The sequence below is a fragment of the Microtus pennsylvanicus genome, chromosome 1 (assembly GCF_037038515.1).
Source record: "Microtus pennsylvanicus isolate mMicPen1 chromosome 1, mMicPen1.hap1, whole genome shotgun sequence".
In the NCBI taxonomy this organism is placed as follows: domain Eukaryota; kingdom Metazoa; phylum Chordata; class Mammalia; order Rodentia; family Cricetidae; genus Microtus; species Microtus pennsylvanicus.
In genome coordinates, this window is record NC_134579.1 from 193,094,178 (window position 1) to 193,109,768 (window position 15,591).

At 41.6% G+C, this 15,591-nt stretch overlaps 1 pseudogene; it reads right to left on the reverse strand.

Moving 5' to 3' along the window:
• Positions 1–15,021: 15,021 nt before the first annotated feature.
• Positions 15,022–15,328, reverse strand: LOC142842567 (large ribosomal subunit protein eL34-like; annotated as a pseudogene).
• Positions 15,329–15,591: the final 263 nt, after the last annotated feature.

The window sequence follows — 15,591 nt, forward strand, 5'->3', positions numbered from 1 at the left end:
TCAGGTGATGAAAGAATTATTTTTCCAGTATGTTTTTCTAAAACCACACTAAATTCATAGCGAAATCCTTATCATGTTGGTGGGGTCACTTCCTCCGTTTTGTTCCTTAAATCTTGTCACAGTGACTCTTAGAATGAAAGTCAAAACAAGCGAAACCCATTAGGAGGTAGATGTCAGTTCCCCATGGATATTAATTCTCTTCTCTATGCTTACTTCTTGCTTCATGAGAAAAAAACCTCGCAAGTCCTCAGGTCAATCATTAAAAAAACTGTCTAACTATGTCTGAGTTAGTAACAATAAACAATGGAAATACCCCATGTCTGCAAAAGTCAAATTCATCTTCTTCTTAGAAAGGCTCTGGTAAAGTTTAGTTTTTTTTAAGCTGTTGAGCACTGTTATATAATTTTCTTTAAAAACAAGATTATAGTACTCAACAGAATAGTGAAGCCATGTGCTCCATTGTTGTAGCTTCTTCTGTGGATCAGGTATAACCTTGGGTGGGTGTTGTTACTGTGGATCACATGGGCCAGTGACTTGGTAAAGGACAAGATGGTGTCAGAGCTTGGTCACTGAATATGTCACAATGTATAGCATGTGGAGGCATAATTTAAAGCCTTCAGTGTTGCATGGAACTTTTACAGATATCCTGTGGATTGACCTTCTCATTTTGTAAAGGAAAAACTAGAAGGTAGAAAAGTTAAATGAGTAGTCAAGAACTACACAGTCATTAGAGTCATCCGATCCTCCAGTATTGAGTTTCTTTGTGTAAATCTATAACTTAAAATTTGTGGATCATGAATATAAACAGTATTCATTTATTTTCCTTTTATTGAAAATATTCTCTTCTCATATAATATATCCTGATTAGAGTTTCTCCTTCCTCTCCTCTTCCTCCTGGGACCATTCCATCTCCCCTTTCCTCCCCTCCAGATTCAGTCCCTTTTTAGCTCGCATTAGAAAAGCAGGCTTCTAAGAGATAACAACCAAAACATGACAAAATAAAATATGGTAAGATACAAACAAAAACCATCACATCGACATTGGACAAAGCAGTCTCCGGGAAGAAAAGAGACCCAAGGGTATGCACAAGAATCAGAGACCCACTTATTCCCACACTCAGAAGTGCCATAAAAGAGTTAAACTGAAAGCTATAGCATATACCCAGAGGACCTGGTGCAGACCCTCATGGGCTCTATGCTTGCAGCTGCAGTCACTGCGAGCTCATACAAGCTTTGTGCAATTCATTCAGAGGACCTTGCTCTCCTAGTGCCCTCCATTCCCTCTGGTTCTTAGACTCTTTCTGCCTCTGGGGAGAGGGATCTGATTTAGACATCCCATTGATACCTGGGTATTCTCTCTCTCTCTCTGCCTAATGTTTGGTTGTGGGTCTCTGCATCTGTTCTCATCTGCTGCAGGAGGAAGCTTCTCTGATGATGGCTGAAGAAGGCGCTGAGCTCTGAGTATAGCAGAATATCATTAGGAGTCATTTTATTGATGTCCCTTTCCCCCTCTTTTTTAGAGCAGTAGCATTTGGCTTTACCCTAGGTCTCTAGTCTATCTAGTCTCTAGTTCTTGGTCACCTAAGCAGTGCTGGGCATGGTTTCCATCATGTGGAGTGGGCTTTAGGTAAAATCAGACATTGGTTGACTACTCCCGCACGTTCTGTGCCATCACTGTTTTAGACAGATTATCCGTCAAAGGTTTTGTGGCTGGGTTGTCATTTATGTTTCTCTTTTGGTACCCTGCAAAGTACCTTCCTACACCAAAACACTGGAACTTAGGGGTGAAGGCTCCATGTAGGCACCAACTTGACTTCTCCATATTTGATGATTTTTGTGAATGTTGTCCTCGGCAATAGGGCCTTGCTGTCAGTTTGTGGAGAGCAACCCACTTGTCTTAGCAATGGACTGGGCTGTTTGGGGATTTCCATGGGAACCCTTGTCCAACAACTCAATTGAATACAACCCAGTACCAGTACTGGAAGCCTTATTTGGTGACAAGAAATGGCTAGTTGGTACTCTGTTTCCCCTATTATTAGGACACTTCCTTATTAGGATTGCCTTTAAGTAGAAAATTTTTTGTAGGGCCCAGGTCTATCCCTCCTCCTGGGGTTCATCTTGAGGACAGTTTCTGGACAGACATTTTGTTGCATTTTCCAGCTTTCCTGTGCTCCCTCTGCCCACCAGGTGGTTAGCTATAGGGCATTATTTTCTCACCTTGGACTCGTGATAATTTTCCCCCTGACTAGGGGGAATTCCATTGTGCAGCAGCTAGGTATATAAGGTTGTTCCTAAACTTGAATAATCGGCATTTGGCTTATCACCTCATGAAATGACCCAGGTCTCTTGTGTGTTCTTTCAATCTCCAGACCTTTGCCCAGCTAGTGAATGGTTAAAAAAAAGTACATATTTGGACAGGCTTAATGCAGGCATGTCTGGCACCTAATAGTGATAATCATCCTATTAAGAAATGGGGAAGTAGTGCTGCGCTGAAAATCAACACATTGGCCTTTTTCTCTGGAGGCCCACCTGATATAGGAAAGGAATTAGTAACTCCTTCTTATTCCCTGTGGCCTTCCTTAAGACTATTCTATGTGTCGGGTTGTTTAGCAGGTGTGACTCTCCACCCTCTTGAATTGCTTAAATGCCATATTACTACCAGAACCCAGCTCAAAACATCACCTCGTCAGGCTCACCTTCCTGAGCCTCCAAGGCAGGACAAATGCTTGGCTAGGTCGATATAATATACTGCCAGACCTTTGGACCATGAATCGCAAATACAATTATGCTTGTATTTCTGGGGCTTTGATTAAAGCCCATGCTACTAAAAGTCTGGAAATGCCTTAAGGGTAGGACTCACTCAGTAGGGCTCTTGCATACCTGCCCTTTGTATTGATCTCAGCATGGTCCATATTGTGAAGGCATTTCATCATTTGTCATCTATTTATTGCACGATGAATAAACAAATTAGGCTAGTAAAAGTTAAGCACTTACTAGTGCTTTTTGATAGGCATCGGGGCAAGCTGCAGTAAGCTGGGGTGTGTGTGGAAATCATCTGTACTGTGGGATATTTGGTCACAGTATATGAAAATGTGTCACTGTTTTACCTCATCTGCCTAGGCACCTTCTGTTGGTTTAATAAAGAGCTGAATGGCCAATTGCCAGGCAGGAGAAGATTGTAAAACTTTAAGATAATTCTGAAGACAATTCTGAGCCCTCTCAGTCTCAGCAGTAATGCTCTCCCCTCCCCCTTGGGAACCAAGGCCCTAACAGCTACACATGCACGTACTGAGATGTTGGGAACTTTCCATCTCCCTGAATAGGGGCAAGATAACCCTTAGGTGTTGACTCAATTACTGATGTTTTGACTCAGGCTCTGGGAAAGGGGCAAAGTGACCCTCAGATGTTTTCCCTTACCTCATTTGATCTGGCAACCACTCTCCAGTCAATTATTGGTAATAGCCCTTTTGAATAAGCCAATCATAATAGTTAAAGAACAACCCCCAGAAACCCCATTCCTTTTGTGGCTTTTTCCTTTAAAAGTAGCCTGTACCAGCTATTCGGGGTCTTTCTGGCCTCTAATGCTGAAAGACCCTGTCATGATAGAATTAATAAAATCCTCATGCTTTTACATCAGCTGTGGTGTGAGAGATGGTCTTTTGGGGTGACTCCTCCTCAGTGATTGGACTCTAGGATCCAACAGATAGGTGGGATTTCTGGGCAAAGAGAGGAACTCTGGGAAGAAGAGAGATGGGATTTTGCCAGCAAGACACTGAGAAAGTTGAATATTTGGAATGGAGAATGGTAAAGAGTCATGTGGTAAAATGTAGATGAGTAGAAACTGGTTAACTTAAATTATAAGAACTAGTTGGAGGCTAAACTAAAACCAAACATTTTTTTTCTTTTTTCTTTTCTTTTTTTTTTCCTTTGTTTTTTTGAGACAGGGTTTCTCTGTGTTGCTTTGGAGCCAGTCCTGGAACTAGCTCTTGCAGACCACACTGGCCTCAAACTCATAGACATCCATTTGCCTCTGCCTCCCAAGTACTGGGAGTAAAGGGGTGTGTGTCACACCACCTGGCCTAAGGCCAAACTTTCTCAATTAATAAGTCTGTGTGTCATTATTTGGGGCCTGGCAGTTCAAAGAAAGTCCAACAAGAAAGGCCTGTTATACATTTGCCTTAAGTATTCACCATATGGTGGGGAACAAAAAGAAGCACAGCACAGAGCTAAGGGGTCCACACAGAGCTGGGGAGTCCACACAGAGCTGAGCTGGGGGTTCCACATAGAGCTGGGGAGTTTCTCCATTCTCCAGGGAAAAAGCAGCTTTCAACAGGCCGGGTGACTGTTGAGCTGGGCGTGGAAAAAAGTGTTTCAAGTCGCCTTTATACAGTCTTGTGGACTTGTGAGCATGCATGAGCATTAGACGAGAAGTCGGTCTTGCTTTTCTGAGTCATTGTCTTTGGAATGCAAAGCCCTCCCTCTGTAGAGATTTGATTGCACAATGAATGAGTTCTTTCCAAAGATCCAATTTAAGTGAATGAGTGGAATTCCCCTTTGCTTAATTCTTTCTCTAGCCTAGTTCTAGATCATTCTCCCCTCCGGCTGCCCCTCTTTAACGTCTCTAGCACATCTGTTTCACTCCCCACCAGCAGTGATACTCCTATTGACAGTCCGCTTACTGGCTTCCAGTCTCTGGATGGGGGATGGGCACTTCCATCAGCTTGCCCATCCTAACTGCATTTCTCTCTTGCTTAAAGCCCTCAATGTCCTGTTGGCAGTCGGGACACAAAGCCCCAGCAGTCTAGGCTGCTCTGTTCTTTCTCCGTCTTCCAAACCTTCACCCTTCATTTATGTTCTGAACCAGCAACATGAAATATCTGTGACCGAGTCAGCTCTACCCGGAGATCGTGACTGGACTAACATCTGGCACCAATGCTACCTTCTTACTTTATAGTCTCCATGCCATGGTTACCTCATCTTCTTTACTTGCAAGATTCCCGATTATCCTTTAAGCCATGGTTTAATCATTGCTTCCTCTTCTGAAATTACCATATTCTGCAAACCCTCACCAAGATGCCAATACTTTGTATTGGCTTCCTTTGCAGGTCTGTTCCCATCATCACAGATTTTTTCTTCTTCTTCTCATTGCTCCATTCGAGGGATTTTAATGGTTTTTGGAATGAAAGCTATATGTTAGATAATCCTTTTCTTTTGGGGGGGGGAATCAAATCACCAAGAACTTGCCAATTGATATTGAAAGCCTAATCAGGAACTAGACGGTAGAGAGGTAGTTTCTCTGCAAAGGAAGTTCTCCATTGCGTGTTGGGTATAGTTATAATGCAACTCACTTTGTTTACAGTGTAAAAAGTTTTCTGCTGGGCTTGTCAGGCTCTTCTTTGATAGGGTCAGAATCCTTTGATAAGCCACACTGCAAATATTTGCTCAAGTCATGAGGCGGTCTAGATACTTGTTGACTTTAAAGAGAGTCTAGTCTTGGCTCCACTAGCTAGTTAGTCAACCCATCTTCCACCTGACAAACAAACATTGGACGTCTGGGCTAGGCTTTCTCACAGCCAGAAGGCAAGAAAGCAGCTCATCCGAGGCTGTTAAGAATCTTCCCATGCCACTCATGGATTTTTATTTTGGATGGAACCCTTTTCCGACATATGAATTTGTTTTCCTCTAGGATTCTCGATCGGGAAGACTCTCAGGCACAGCAGGCAATGGGTTTTACTAAGAGTGAAGAAGCACATGCATGCTCTCTCATGCAGGCAGACTCCCCACGAGAGCAGGAATATTTGGGAGCTGGTATCTGCTCCCTGCTACCTAGTCCCAGGAAGACTGGGCTGTTTTAAGTGACATAGGTGTATAGGATAGATCTTCCTTCCTACTTTCCGACCGGTCATCTTAAACAAACAGAAGGAAGCCCAACAAGCCCAGTAGCTTTATACAAGCTGAGATACATCCAGGCCTTAGGTATGCCTGGGCAGTGGGGAAAAGCTTGCCACTTCTTTGTCCTAGGTGAAGAAATTAGAAGCTTGCCATCTTGTTTACTTGTGAGTGCTTTCTCTTTCTGTCTGCCTGTTGAGATGCTAATGCCTTCAGATTGACAGGAGTAAAACAATCAAGTTTATTAGGGTGTATAAAACACGTCAAGAGGGGGAAAATACAATGGGAAATAAAGCCAGACCCAGTATGTATCCTCTATCATGGAGTTGACACGGATGCCCTTGTCCTGCTTCCTTAGGCCCCTCCTCCCTGTTGGATCCCAGAACCCCAGATTGAAGCATTCCCAAGTCAAGCATATTTTCTCCTTCTGTTAACTCTTCCTCTTCCGTACACTACCACATTAATTTCCTTTTTTTCTGCTCTAACAAATTGTTGCAAATATGTAGTTAAAGAATATCAGTTTATAATTTGGTGCTTCTGAAAGGCAAATCTGAACTGGGTCTCACTGGGGTTAGGCCAACCCTGGAAAGAATGTTTCTTGGCCTCTTTAGCTCCTAGGGACTGTCCACTTTCCCCTGCTGTGTGGTCTAGCCTTCCATGTTTAATTCCAGCACCTCCAGATTCAATCCTATTCACAGTGTGTTTTCCTGACACCCTTAACTGTCTCCCCCTTTTACTTTTAAGATTAAATTGTGGCTACACTGGGTTCACTTCTTGAGAGATTAATAATGTCACCATCACAAGGCTCTTTTTTCTTTACTATCCTTTTTATAGTCAATTCACTTTTTATTAAAAAGTTTTTCATATATTTTGATCATATTCTTTTTTCTCCCCCTGCTCCTCCCACCTCCTACCCACCACCCTAACCCATTCAGCTTCAGGTTCTCTCTCTCAAAAAAGCGAAAACAAAAAACAAACAAAAAAACAAAAATCAAAACCAATTAAAAAAATAGTAAAGCAAAAATACCAGAGCGCGCACACACACACCACACACACACACACACGCACACGCACACGCACATGCACGCACACACACGCACCAATCCTGGAGTCTGTTTTGTGTTGGTCAACTACTGGGTATGAGGCCTGCCCTCGAGTGTGGGTTGATATTTCCAGTGACACTCCATTGGAGAAAACTGCTTTTGCCTTTCCCATCAGGTATTAACTCCAAATGGTGTCTTGGTTAGGGATAGGATTGTGTCCACTTCCCCTCTCTGGGCTGGGATTGTGTCTGGTTTGAACCTGTGCAGGTCACGCTGTTGCTGTCTTTGTGAGTTCATACCTGCGCCATCCTCGTGTACTGAAGATACGGTTGTCCTGGAGTCATCTACCACCCCTGGCTCTTACAATCTTCCTAACTGCGTTGATCCCTGAGTCTTGATCAAGGGTCTTTATTTGGGGGACGGGAGGGTTGTTTGTTTGTTTGCTTTTCAAGACGAAGTTTCTCTGTGTAACAGCTCTAGCCGTCCTGGAACTAGCTCTGTAAACCAGGCTGACCTTGAACTCACAGAAATTTGCCTGCCTTCTCAATTAATCAACAGCCACAAAAGGTATTTTTTGTTATATGAGGAAAAGATTCTAAACATTAAAGTGTGTGTGTGTGTATGAGAGAGAGAGAAAGAGAGAGAGACTGTTTTGTCTACTACACTCATAATTTCTATGATCATTGCCATTTTTTCTTACCCAGATACATTTAATAGTAAATTTTCACCATCCTTTATCAATAAAGCCCGTAATTAAATAGGCATTAAGGGGTTGCTCTGGCTATAATCTCTGTGCAATTTGAATGTATAAGATGCATTATTTTGCACACAATTACAGAACTTTGTAGATGGTAACACATTGAAGGGAGCTCAGGATAGAAAGGTATCAGAGAGGAAAATGCTCTGAGGTCACTCCTGAATAAGCCAGGTACCTGGAGATTGAGAAGTGACATGGGACGTGTCATGGAGAAAGTGTAACTTTTCTATAGCCTGCATGAGTTCTTATTTGGGATGGAGTCCTTTTAAAACAGACAGATGGACCTGAAATAAACAAGTTTTTCAATGTGTGAAACACACAACTGTGAGGGCTAAGGAAATTCCATTTCATTCCAGGTCTACTTTGATAGCCTGAGGCCCTTGACCTAAACTCTGAAAAGCTCTAACCTTTCATTCACCTCCCCTAAGCCTTATAACGGCTGTGAAATGATTAACTGCTTGCTCTGACTTCTGCAAACACAGGCATTGCTCTTGGCAGGGAGAATGGCAGTTTCTCATGTAGCAAGGGAGAGAGACATTTCCTCTGTGGTGGGGGTGGAGGGTAGGGCTGGTACAATTCATATTCATGTAGCTGTGAATTCCACAGAAGCAGAGTAACTGTGGTATTCAAGTTTAAAATTCTTTTCCTCATCTGCTCAGGCATAGCATGTTTCTGATTTGGTTTAGAGACCCCTGCCCTGCTAATAGAAATAATATATTCCGTTAATTACAATCTGAATTGAGTCTGTGGTATTGTTAAACAGGGCTAAGTTTGATCTAAACCTATCTCTACTTAGGTGATAAAATCACCCGTGCATATGAACTATACCCTTGATATGTAAACATACTGGAATATAACTCAAAAGCACACCTTAGTAGCCAAAGCAACTGAATATCAGCAGGCAAACACCAGCCATGTCTCAGCCAATCAGAGATTGCTAACTCACTGATCGGACAAATGCTTACACGAGCCAAATGCCAACTACAGCCAATCAGGTTGTTTCTGTGTGTCACTTCCTTTTTTGCTGGCAGGCTGTCTAACTTATCCATGAGGTGGGATGGGGCAGGATGAGTCCGGCATTTGGTAATGTTTCTTCAGTCTACAAAGCTTTCTTTGCCTAAATCAACGTTGTTACATTTAATTGGCCTTAATTTTCCTAGCAACATTGGGGTGGGATGGAGGAGGGAAGATATGTAGGCAAATAGGAAAACAGAGAAAAGTGGGTTTAGGCTTTCAAGAGCCTAAGGAAGGTAAATGTAACATGAGGGGCTAGCTTGTTTGTTGTGGTTTTTCTGTCCTGCCCGGTTCCCACAACTATTTGGTCCCCAGAGAAAAATCACACAGAGATCTTTATAAGTTATAAAGCTGATTGGCCCATTAGCTCTACTCTCTCACTGGCTAACTCTCACATCTTGATTAACCCATTTTTCTGATCTATGTTAGCCATGTGGCTCAGTATCTTTTTTCAGTGGGGCAGATCACATCCTGCTGCTTCGGTGGTCTGGGAAGGAGTGGAAGGAATAAACTTCCTCCTTCCCAGAATTCTCCTGTTCTCATTACATCATTTCTACTTCCTGTCTGGTTTTCCTACCTATATTTCCTGCCTGGCTAATCAGCATTTATTTATAACACGATTGACAGAATACAGACAATTCTCCAGCACCAGGTAAATAACTGGAGGCCCTGAGGTTTGGGTAACCCAAGTAAGGAAGCTTCTATATCTGAGCTGGGCGGTGTGCTTTCTAGTTGTGCTGAAAGCAGTGCTGGCAACAGTCTTATTCACCACTCACCCAGATCTGAGCACTGGTAACCCTCAAGTTACTATTTGTGAGTAATTTTTCTTACAATGTAGTTGGACATTGTTTATTGGTACATTTTTTTGAAAACCAAACTCAGACTTTTGTTTATACTGTTCAAACATTCTGCCACTGAACTACACCTGTAATTCTAATATAAAAGGAAGAAATTAATTTTAAAATGCTAGTGAAGTCATGAGTACTACTTGAGGAGAGCTTACAATCACTACTTGACCAAATCAACATAATCCCCAGCAACAATCTAAACATCTGTCCTTATTCTCGGAGAAGTAGTCCTCACCCTCATCAAGGGAATTCTCTTTGCAACAGCGACTACTACAGAAGCTGATGAGGGAGAGGGATTTGATCGGGGGAGGGGGAGTGAAATGGGAGGCGGTGGCGGGGAGGAAGCAGAAATCCTTAATAACTAAATAAATTAAAAAAAAAGAAAACCACAACCAATCATAGTATAGAGGTGTGGAACCCAGTGCTGACGGATATGTTTACAGAAGATTCCAACACCTAAGGCTCAGGGAACATTTTCAAACAGAGGATGGAACGATTGAAAGAGCCAGAGGACCAGGGGGTTTTCTGTAAGAATGTGTCTTCTGGTGATGTCAGCAGCTATACCCATGAAGTCTCACCATCATGACTGCCTACCCATGAGCTAAAGGAGGTCAATCAGTCTTCTCCAGGGAAGAACACACCGACTGGTTGTCCAGTACCACAAGGTCGCCTTGAAGGAACACATATGAGCAACATCGTGCAGACTGAGCAGGTTATAATCAAGAATATATTTGGGTCTACATACAGGCACAAAACAATAATTAATGAAAAAGGAGGCCATGAATTTGAAAAGAGCAAGGATGAGCAGATGTTAGGGTTTGGGGGAAAGAATGGAAAGAGAGGATTGGTGTAATAATCTTATGATCTCAAAAATAAAAGAAAAAAAGATTTTAAAAACTACAAAAACCATAAAGTCAAAGATAAATTTTTGTATCGCCTTGGTATCTTTTGTCTTATTGGGTTTTTATAGTTTGTTCTGATTATGATTTCTTTTCTCTTGGAGAGAGCTAGAATGAAGTAGGGTGGGTAGGGAGGTGAGAAGAATTTGGGGATATTGGGAAAAGGAAAAATATGATCAAAATATATAAAAATAAATTTTTACATAAAAATAATGAAAAACAAAACTAAAAAACTATGAAACCATGCAAGAGTAAGTCCAAAGGGTCTGGAGTATAGAGTATAACATAGCAATCTTTTGCTAATTTGCTAAGAGGAGATATCTTTGTGTTCATATCCTGTACACACATACTCACAAAGATGATGAGGGGACATTTGCAGAGGTGGGTGCATGCATTTATGGCATAGATTCTGGTGACATTTTCTTGGATATACATTTGTCTCCAAACTCTTCAAGTGAAGACAGGTTTTTGTATGTCCTCTTATCTTTATAAAGTGATTTTAAGACAAATATATTCATGTGTGCCTAATGGGTTTAGAGGAGCGTGCCAAGACCATTTAATAATGTGAAGGGTATTCTTTTCAAATAGGATGCTGCTATCTACAAATCCATGTAAGTAGCCATGGAACCCCTGCTTCACACCATTATACAAATGTTAAAATGGACCAGAGACTACCACAAAAGAGCTAGAACTGTAAAACTCTTAGAAGAAAACATAGGATTGCATTTTTATCACCTGTGGCCAATGGATGAGCTCTTAATCACAAAAGCATAATAATGGATGAGTTTTGATGATCTCAAATTGTGCTTCAAAACATTCAAGAAAATAAAAATCAGCTTATAGAGCAGGAGAGATATATGCAAATCTTGTGATATCTGTCCTTTGTTACAGGGGCCGATTACAATGGAGAGCTAGTAGGAAATGGAAGAAAATCTATAGTTATGGCAATAAATAAATAAAATACATTGTATTTATGTACTGGAGGAGTCTTTGGGAGGAGACTAGGAAAAGGGAAGAAATGGAGGAGAGGTGACTGACATATGATAGACTTGGATGATACTGTCTAGTGAATGTATATCAATAAAAAACAACTAAATAAATAAGTAAAAGACATCATAAAATCACATGAACGTTCTTCACATGTACCCCTTGAGTGGCCCTCAAAGTGACAAGGATTGAAGAGCCCAGGGAGACAGGAATGAGAGAAAAAAAAAGAATTTGTTTTTGGAAATAGAAACGAATGCAGAAAAAAAAGGGTTGGCATACTCATACATGCTATAACACAGTAAAACTTATGTTACAAGAAAGCAGTCATTCAGAAAAGACCATGTATTAGTCAATGTTGTTTACATGGAATATCTGTACTAGGCAGACTTATAAAGGTCAAAAATATATTCATGTGTGGGTAACAAGGGACAGAGTGAGAAACTTGAATGGGTGAGGGATGGTGGTAATAAAAATGTCCCCAAGCAACAGTGTGGAGCTGATTCTACAAATGTGCGACTACATTTTCAAACATGGATTGCATACTTTAAATGATTAATTTAGGAAATATGACCTACCTCAGTTAGTGTTTTTTTTTTATAAGTAAAGAACAAATTCAATTCATACAAAGGCAATGACTTCTCTTTAGACAATTTTATATGCTGAAGTTTTTGGGAGTTGTTGATTCATGAGTTACCTAGTTCAAATTGTGACAAACCTCTTCTTTACTGAATATTTCCTGAATATGCTCCAGGCAGGAATCCTTACATGAGTTACAGGTCCCCAGAACTTAGCACAACTGACTCCCTGATGGAAGTACCATTCAGGCCAGAAAACTCAGCACATACACAGCACCACCCACTGAAATGAAAAAAGAGAGTTAATTTATCAAAGTCTATAGTTCTTACAAAGTTTCTAAATGTATTAACAGAGTAGTGTGAGACCTCATGTACTTTAAGACATGAATTATTTATCTCTGGAATTTCCTGCTGAATATATTTTGGACTTCAGGTAAAATGAAACCATGGAAATTCCCATCTGAATAAAAGGATTGCCACACACACCTTAGTCAGTGTTCTAGTGCTGTGAAGAGACACCATGGCCATGGCAGCTCTTGTAAAGGAAAATATTCAACTGGGGATGGTTTACAGTTTCAGAGATTTAGTCCATAATCAACATGGTGGGAAGGAGGGCTGCACATAGATAGGAATGATTCTTGAGGAGTGGAGAGTTTTACATCCAGATCAGCAGGCAGTAGGAAAGAGAGAGACATGGGGCCTTGGTGTGGGAAGTCTGGGGTTCCTGCTTCATGAAAAAGTCTACAAGACACAGAAGAAAGTGACTGACAAACTACCAATATAGGAGGAACTGTCTTTGAAACTTTCTGCCTCATGGAAAAGTCTGCTGGATGCCCCAATGCTATAGAAGAATTTTGGGTGACTGTCCAGGCAGCGAGATGTCTCTGTCATTTCTATAGTTTTGGAAGTCACTTACAATGCACTTCCTGTTAACTTAGGTAACGTTATATCCTTCTGGGTTCTTTGATGAAATTGAAGAATAGATAGTTATAGTTTTTCATAGTTATGATAAAAGATAAAGTATATACATATATTAACTGTAATTATTGATTGATACCTGTTTTGTTATATGTAATTTTACTATGTTAAAGTTAAAACCTTCCTTTTTATTTGAGTAGAAAAGAGGAAATGGTGTGGGAAGTCCTTCTGTATATGTGTTGCTTTTATTGGTTAATGAATAAATAAGCTACTTTCGCCTGTGATAGAACAGACTAGAGCTAGGTGGGAGAACTAAACTGAATGCTGGGAGAAAGTAGGTGGAATCAGTGAGATGCCATGGAGCCACTGGAGGAGACAGATGTGCTAGAACCTTGCCAGTAGGCCATGATCTAGTGGTGATGCACAGAATAGTAGAGATGGGTTAATTTAAGATATAAGAGCTAGCTAGAAATATGCTTAAACTATGGACCAAACAATATTGCAAATAATAGTTTCTGAGGGATCATTTCGGGCCTGGGCAACTAGGAAACAAACAAGTGGCTTCAGCCAACAGGGCCTGGCTTGAGGTTCTGAAACCCCAAAGCCCACACCCAGTGACACACTTCCTCCAACAAGGCCACACCTCCCCCAACAAGACCACACCTCCTAATCCCTATCTAGTAACACCACTACCTAATGACCAAGCATTCAAATACCACATGATAATATCATTTGATCCATAAATTCAGCAAATGAATTAATTATTTTAGAAAATCTTCCATATCTTAGTAAAGACATTAAGGACAGGGATTGAGGTGGGGAGAGCCTTGTTGGGGATCAGCAAGACTTGCCAAAACCAGGTGTGTGTATTTGATAGTGTGTTAGCGACTGTTCTCATATTTGTGACAAAATAGCAGACAAAAGCCTCTTAGAGAAGGAAGGGTTCGCTAGGAAGACAGCTCATCCGTGTGGAGAATTAGTGACAGGAGTGGTCCCTTCTCGGTTGTTCTGGTGGCTGCAGTTCGCAAGCAGAGAGAAGAACTTTGGAGCCTTCTTCCTACTTCTCTTTTTCCATTTTACCCCAGCTTACAGGATGGTGTCGTCCACAGTCACACGAGCCTTCTTCACGTTGAACATCCTAGAAACAGCCTCACAGACCTGGTTGATGGGTGTGTCACCTGGTGCTTCCAAATCTAGTCCCGTAGACAATGACAACTGCCATAGTCAGATCTTAATGGCAAATCTATTTGCCAGGAGTTTTTAGGAGTGGAAAGGCAGAATCTCTGCCCTCAGGGTACTGAGGTCCTCGGGAGAGAGAAGCAGTTAAGATTTTATATCAAGTGCAGTGTAGAGAGCTGGGAGGGAAGCAAGGAGCCACGAGGCAATGTATTCAGGGAGCAGAGAGGCGCTGTATCGGGATTCAACTGTCTTGGGTAGACCCCATAAGAAAAAAAGACGCAGAGCAATCTTTTCTGTGACTCCGTGTTTATGTTCCCAAGAATCTGCTTCCCTGGCTGAGAATCAACATGTGAGAAGGAAATGCCTTTGGCTTAGTGTAATTTCCTCCTGCATAAGTCTTGCTCGGAGTCTGCTAGGTGGGGAACCAGCAGATAGCCCTCAGCTTTGCCTTTTCTCATCTCTTAACTCAGTGTTTTACTTTAGGACAGTGGTTTGTGGGTTTTTCCCTAAACTACATCTCTCTCTATGTCTGTCTCTGGCTCTCTCTTGGGAGGCAGAGGAAGAGAGGGAGAGAGACAGACAGACAGACACACAGACAGACAGACACACAGAGAGAGAGAGAGATCCACATGATTTGTTCCTTCCACCACCAAGATCCCAGAGATTGAACTTTGGTTGTCAGGCTTGGCAGTAAGCCCCTGTACTTGCTGAAGCATCTCAGCAGTTCTGTGACTTAAAAAAAACAAAACAAAACAAAAAAAAAAATAAAAACAAAAAACAAAACCAAAAAACCAAAAAAACCCAACAACTTTACACCAAATTTTACGTTCCTTATAAAAGGCTTTTATATGAGGCCTACACAAATGGATAATCACAGGCCAAGCCTTAACCTTTATTTTAAAAAGCTGCATATTTATTTTGCTTTCTGACTTTGTGCTTGTGTCTGCAACACTTTTGCAACCATTTTCTGCTCTTTAGTAAGGTAAGCCCACTTGGACACACTTGGCACACATGGAGCCTATAGGCCCTGCTGACATGCTTCTTTGTCTTAAGACCCCTGGAAGTCTGCCTGGGCACACACTACATGCTGATTTAGGTGCTTTCCCAACCTTCTTGGTATAAAGGTAAACAATCCTGTTGCCAGGGATTCGAGGCAGCCTAGTTTTGTTAGAGGCTGTATTATAGGAAAGCCTGCAATGGAATGTCAAACACTGGACCATTCTGAGTGCCTTTAAGCACTGTCCCTGGAAGAGGAAAAGGAAAAGGGCTATTTTTTTCTCATTTTCCATACCAAACCCAATTCCCACTCCCTTCCCTCCTCCTATTGGCTTCCTTCACCCCACCCCTATCCACTCCTCAGAGATAGTAAGGCTTCCCATGGAGAGTCAACAAAGTCTAGCACTTTGCTTTGAGTCAGGACCAAGGCCCTCCCCATTGTATGTAGGCTGAGCAAGGTAACCCTCCAAGGAGAATGGGCTCCAAA